Genomic DNA, 7,355 nt, shown 5'->3' on the forward strand with positions numbered 1-7,355 from the left:
GGTCAGCACCTCCACAATGGTTGGCACAACGTGGTAGGGAGCGAGAAACATAATCAGATACTCTGAGAGAAGACTTCATCCATGAACAGGACAATAACATTCAAGACACAACTACATCCAAAGAACCCATATATCCCAAGTAGGAAGCCTCTCTAGAACTCCCAGCCCAGGTGACCTGAGAGACTGCACCACTGGGACCCACAGAACATCTACCACATAAGACCAATTAAAAAAACATGGGTGGCATAGCAGTTTGATATAATACATAGAAACAATTACAAAGAAGCAGCAAAAATGGGGAAACAAAGAAACAACCCCCAAATGAATCAACATCATTAAAATGTCCAAACTACCTAAAGCAACCTATAGAATCAATGCAACCTATAGATTCAATGCAATCCCCATTAAAATACCAACATCATATTTCACAGACCTAGAACAAACTCTCCAAAAATTCATATGGAATAAAAAAGACTCCAAAGAGCCACAGCAATCCTGAGAAAGAAGAAAAAAGTTGGCGGGATCACAATTCCAGATATCAAGCTATCCTACAAAGCCACTGTTCTCAGAACTGTTTGGTACTAGCACAAGAACAGACATATAAACCAATGGAACAGAACAGAGAACCCAGAAATTGCCCCGAAGCCATTATACTCAATTAATATTTGACAAATGAGGCAAGAGCATACAATAGAGTCAGGACAGTCTGTTCATTAAACGGCGTTTAGAAATGAATCTAGACCACCAACTTACACCATACACAAAAATAAACTCAAAATGGATAAAAGACTTAAATATAAGATGGGAAACCATAAAAATCTTAGAAGACTCCATAAGCAGCAAAATATCAGAGATATGTCATAGCAATATCATTACCCATACAGCTCCTAGGACAACAGAAACTAAGAAGAGAAAAAAAAGGGACTACATCAAAACAAAAAGTTTTGCACAGCAAAATAAACCATCAACAGAACAACAAAAGAGCTCACTGCATTGGAGAACGTATTTGCCAATGCTACTACTGATAAGGGTTTAATCTCCAAAATTAATAGGGAACTCATAAAACTTAACAAAAGGAAAATAATCAATCCAATAAAAAATGTGCAAAGTACCTAAATAGACACATTTCAAAAGTGGACATACAGAAGGCCAAGAAGAATAAAAAAATGTCACTAATCATGTGAGAGATGCAAATAAAAACGACAATGAGGTACCATCTCACACCTGTCAGAATGGCTATAATTAACAAAGGAAAAGTGCTGGCCAGGATATGGAGAAAAAGGAGACCTCATCCACTGCTGGTGGGAATACAGCCTGGTACAGCCATAGTGGGAAACAGTATGGTGTTTCCTCAAAAAATTAAAAATTGAACTCACATTTGACCTAGTAATTCCACTCTTAAGAATATATCCCAAATATCAGAAACACCAATCAGAAAGAATATATGCACCCCTATGTTCATCAGAGTACAATTTACAATAGCTAAGATTAGGAAACAGCCTCAGTGTCCATCAGCAGATGAGTGGATTATAAAAAAACAACTGTGGTATATCTACACAATGGAATACTATGCTGCTGTAACAAAACAACAAAACAACAACAACAACAACACAAACTCTCATCATTTGCAACAACATAGATGGACCCGGAGAGCATTATGCTAAGTGAAATAAGCCAGTCTGAGAAAGATAATTATCACATGATCTCACTCATGGCGGAATATAATGAACAACATAAACTGATGAACAAAAATAGAACCAGAGACATAGAAGCATCAAACAGACCTTCAAACTTCAGAGTGAAGGCAGGGCAGTGTGTGTTGAGGGGGCATAAGAGATCGACCAACCAAAGGACTTGCATGCATGCATATAATCATAATCAATGGACGCAGACAACAGAGGGGTGAGGGCCTGTGCTGGCAGGTGGGAGCGGGCTGGGAGAGGTCAAAGGGGAAAAAGAAGACATATGTAATACTTTCAACAATAAGTAATTTTAAAAAAGAATAATAAGAGAAAATAGCATCCCTATAATGCTTACTAAAATCACACCTTTAATGTTACAAAAGAATAAAAATTATAGGGTAAAAATATATACTGTAAGTACACTTAAAAAAAGAAGACTGTTAATATAAATTACCAGGAAATTATGACCATTAAAAAACTGTAATTGATAAATGATATCTATTCAAATTAAATAAAGTTAAAACTAAAAAATGAAACAAATATCCAAATCCAAATTAGAGTGAGAAATTTTTCAGGGCACTTTCTTAATAATTGATAGAAACAAACACAAAATATGCAAATATACAGTACTGAACAAAACAATGATAAAACTTGACGTATTTCACATACACAAATCTATATAACTAAAAGGACATACTTTTCTTTAAGGTATGCATAAAAAATGAGTAGATATTAGCCACAAGGCAAATCTCTAAATGTTGAAAAAAACAAACAACGAAAAAACACCTGAAATTTAAAAAAAAACTAGAAAATTCCTAAAAGAAGGGACCAGCAATATTTTTAAATCAATCTGTGGATTACAAAATTCCAATAGAAATTTTAAGATATTATGAAAATAACAATGAAATATGATATATTAAAATTTACTTATTTAAACAAAGCTATGATAGGAATAATTTATAGTTCTAAAAAACACAATAACAAAATATAAAAGGTTGAATCAAGGATATTTTTATGAAGTTAGAAAAAAAAAGATAATGAAACCAAAATGTAGAAATAAATAAAAGTTAAATTTAATAATATAGGGAATAAATATTTATGTAAATAAAATTAAACCAAAATTTAGTTTGTTAAAAAATATTAATATAATCAATAAAGTGTTTGAAAGTCTAATTTTTAAAAGGGGGAGGAAGAAACAAATTTCTTGTATCAGGCATTAAAAAATGAACATCATAATATATCCTGTAATATTAAAAAGTAAGTAAAAAAATATTAAAAATATCTTTATAAAAATGGGAAAAGTCCTAGGAAAATAAATCTAAAATTGCCAAAAGAATAATCTGAATAATTCTATATCTATTTGTAAAAATAAATTTGTAATTAATTTAAAATATTTCCACAAAGAATATCTTATCACCAGATGTTTTCACCAATAACTTTTTTTTTCAAATATTTAAGAATAAAAATAAGAAAAATCATATGTAAATTCTTCAATAAAATAGGAAAGATATGGAACATTTCTTAGTCATTTTATGAGGCAAGGAAAACACTGACAAACAAAATTTACATTACAACAAAGAAAAATCACAATTTTATCACATTTGTGAATGTATAAGAAAATTATAAATATGTTATAAATAAAATTATCTATATATATAAAATGCCAGTGACCAGAATGCCATAATGACAGGAATGACTGGTTGTTATGAGGGCCAACCTCCCATGGCCGCTCCTCCCAACCTGGACCAGGCCCACAACCAACCTCCTGCAGCCTCTCCCACCCCATTGAGCACGGGCAGCCAGCCAACCCCCCGACGGCCCCTCCCCCCAGCTGGCCCTACCTCAGGCTGGCCAGCCAACCTCCTGCAGCCCCTCCCCCAACCAGGCCCTGCCCTTGATCGCCCCCTACCCCAATAGGGAGCAGGGCCAGCTGGCCAACCACCTGTGGCCCCTTCCCCCACCTGGCCCCATCCCCGATGGGCCCCTCCCCCCAGCCAGCTCTGCCCCCCAATCGGCCCCCCAACTCTGATCAGGGGCAGGGCTGGCCAACCAAACACCCATGGCCCCTCTCCCAGGCCACTGGCCTCCGATCAGCCCCCCTACCACATTCAGAGGCGGGGATAGCTGGCCCACCACCCACAGCCCCTCCACATGGCCAGCCCCAACTCCAATCAGCACCTCCCCCCAGCCAGCTCCATCCATGATCGACCCTCACACACCAATTGTGGGTGGGACTGGCCGGCCAACCTTCTATGGCTCCTCCCTCAGCCGCTGAACCCCAATCGGCCCCTCCACCCCAATTTGGGGCAGGGCCTGCCAGCCAATCACCTGTGGCCCCTCCTCCCAGCTGGCCCGGCCCTGATCAGCCCCGATTAATATCATATAGGATAAAAACCTGATCATTTTAATAGAGACAAAGAAACCAAATGTTAAGATCCAATACCCATTAATGATAACAACTTTTAGTCAAATATAATTAGGAAGGTATTTTCTTAAACTGAAAAGAATATCTATAAAAATAAAAATATAAAAAATTTTATATTAAATTAGTGAAATAAAAAAAACAGAGGTAGCAATTTTGTAAATGTCATAAATCCAAAGGAGATTTCAGATAAGCTATCTATATATATAAAAGCCTAAGCAACCATTATGACCAGTCAACTGAATGGTCAGTTGACTGGTCGCTATGATGCACACTGACTTCCAGGGGGCAGATGCTCAATGCAGGAGCTGCCCCCCTGATGGACAGTGTGCTCCCACAGCCAAACTCCCATGACTGGCCAATCTCCCGCAGTCCCTCCACCACCCCACCCCAGGCCGCCCGATCACCAGTCAGGCTGAGGGACCCCACTCGTGCACGAATTCATGCACCGGGCCTCTAGTTACCTATATAAAAGCCTAAGCGACTGGCCAACTCAACTGGCCAGTAAACATGACACACACTGACTACCAGGGGGAAGACACTAAACGCAGAACCTGCCGGGTGACAGCAGCTTTGTAGAGTGCCCTCTGGCACTCTGGGACCCGTTGGGGGATGTTGGGCTGCCAGTTTCAGCCCTATCCCCACAGGCCAGGCCGAGAGAACCCACCAGTGCACAAATCCATGCACCGGGCCTCTAGTAATTAATAAATAAATTTACAAAGTTTCCTGGATACAAGATCAATATGAATTTATCAATCTTGTGTATTCATATGTACACATATATATATACATATCAAACTGGGCAACTCACTTATTTTCATCTCAAACATGTCCTCCATAAAATGGAGATATAGAATGATTCTCTTTCCTTTTTTTGTGTGCACACATCACTTGAGTATCTGAAGGAAGTTCTCTTAAGAAAATGCAGAAACTAATATATTCTTGCTTCATAGAATTTTACTTTCATATTAGTTTGTTTCTAAAGTTCCTTCTAACTCCTAACATCTGTGATTCCATGATTCATGGATATAGCCTATCGAACTGCACAACCTCATACTAGGTGGGTATATACATTCACCATTCATTCTCTGGCCTCCTATAACACCTTCTCTCACTTCTTTCAACACTTTGTGGTCCTCCTATATTCCTTCAACATAGAAGTAGTATCCTGTTCTTCTCAGAATTTAAATATTAGAGGCCCGGTGCACGAAATTCGTGCATGGGTAGGGTTCTTAGTCCTGGCCAGAAATCAGGGCCAATCTGTGGGGCAACTGGCAGGGCGACTGTGGGCCCCCACTGGCACCTGCCTTGGCCAGCTTGGCACCACCCGCTCTCCAGCCCCGCCCCCCGCTGCCGCATCCAGTTGCCTCCCTCTGCAGGGCGACTGGTGGGGCAATTGGGGGACCCTGCTGGCACCCGCCTTGGCAGGCCTGGGGCCTGCAAACTGGGGGCAGCTCCTGCATTGGGCGTCTGGCCCCTGGTGGTCAATGTGAGTCACAGTGACCAGTCATTCTGCCATAGGGTAAATTTGCATATTAGGCTTTTATTATATAGGATTTTATTGTCTTTTATAAAAATATTTAATTAAATGATTCTGGTATGTTCTTCCCACAATTTACAATATTTCATGAGGATAAATCTATCCACTCACAACTAGTCATTGTACAGTAGTAATTGCATATTGAACTGTACGTGTTATGTGTATATATACATATAGAAATATCTTATCCCTTCTAATATTCAATTTGTGTCCTGTATTATCTAATGTACATTTAATACATATTGTCCTGTTACCTGATACTTTAAGCCAGGGGTCCTCAAACTTTTTAAACAGGGGGCCAGTTCACTGTCCCTCAGACCGTTGGAGGGCCGGACTATAGTTTAAAAAAAAACTATGAACAAATTCCTATGCACACTGCACATATCTTATTTTGAAGTAAAAAAACAAAACGGGAACAAATACAATATTTGTATTTGCATGTGGCCCGCGGGCCGTAGTTTGAGGACCCCTGCTTTAAGCAATAGTGTTACATGAAATAGAGGACTAAAAAAGGAATATAACAAAGGAAGTATATATATTAAGTTAAAACTGATTCATCAACCATGGGTTCTCATTTTTAAGTAAAACATGACTAGACTGCTCTATAGAGTAATGCCATGTTTGCAGCATCTTAAAAACTCCGAGTGTAAAGAAGGAATGATGTACTATCAATGAAACTCATATTTTTAGAATTTTTTTAACTTATGTAATAGAACTGTACACATTTACACTGAGTTCTGAGAAAAGGGTAGTATTATTCTCTCATTTTGCAAAAGAAGTGAGAAATCTCTGATTAATATAAAAACGCATTATGACTCAAAGGGCTGCAAACATGAACTGGTCTGAGAAGGTATGGCTTCCAATACTGTCCTTACAACATGGGACCATCTTTTGACTTGATGAAGTCCTTTGTCACTAATAGTTGTCAAGTCCCAACAGTAAACTTGCTTTGAGTTAAGAAGATATTTTATTCTTTCCATGGGTAGTTAAAATGGACTTCTAACCCACTATTTTAAAGTCATTCAAGTCTGAGGATGTGACTTTCCACATCTGAAAAGTGAGAGGATTGTATTATAAAGGCTCTAAAGTTCCTCTCAATTCTACTTTTCTGAGTCTGTGTACATAAATAATTATAATTCTAACATCTTACGATGATACACTGGAAGAACTGGGGCAGTTTGGAGAGAGAGGAGATGACCTCAGGATAGGAAGATGGTCTCATTGATGCAGGTCTTAAAGGAATCTGAAAGCTACTTTTCATTGAAAGGTATTCTGAATACAAAGCAATTCAGGGTTACAAATTTTGATGAAAAATGTATGTTTGGGAGAGTATTAGAATTATCTTAGAAAGGTAATTTGTGTGGGATGAATATGTAGTACTAATTCAATCCTAATCCATTAGATACTAAGGGATAGTTGTAGGCTTTGATACCAATGACAATGGTATATGATAAAAGAAAGTATGTAAACTTTTTCTGGAAATTACCTCAACTTTTGGCCCTGCTAATTTCATTCAGCACACATGAAAAAATAAAGAAATAAACATTCACACTTGTAATTGTAATTTATAAGATATAATCTTGCAAGCTAAGTGCTATAGGGCAGGCAAATAATTTTCCATAAATTACAAATAATTATATCACCTAAATTAGTATAAACTTAGTAGGTGTTCAATTTATTTTATCATGTATTTAGTGATGAATATAGAATA

This window comes from Myotis brandtii, unplaced genomic scaffold, assembly GCF_000412655.1.
Source record: "Myotis brandtii unplaced genomic scaffold, ASM41265v1 scaffold405, whole genome shotgun sequence".
In the NCBI taxonomy this organism is placed as follows: domain Eukaryota; kingdom Metazoa; phylum Chordata; class Mammalia; order Chiroptera; family Vespertilionidae; genus Myotis; species Myotis brandtii.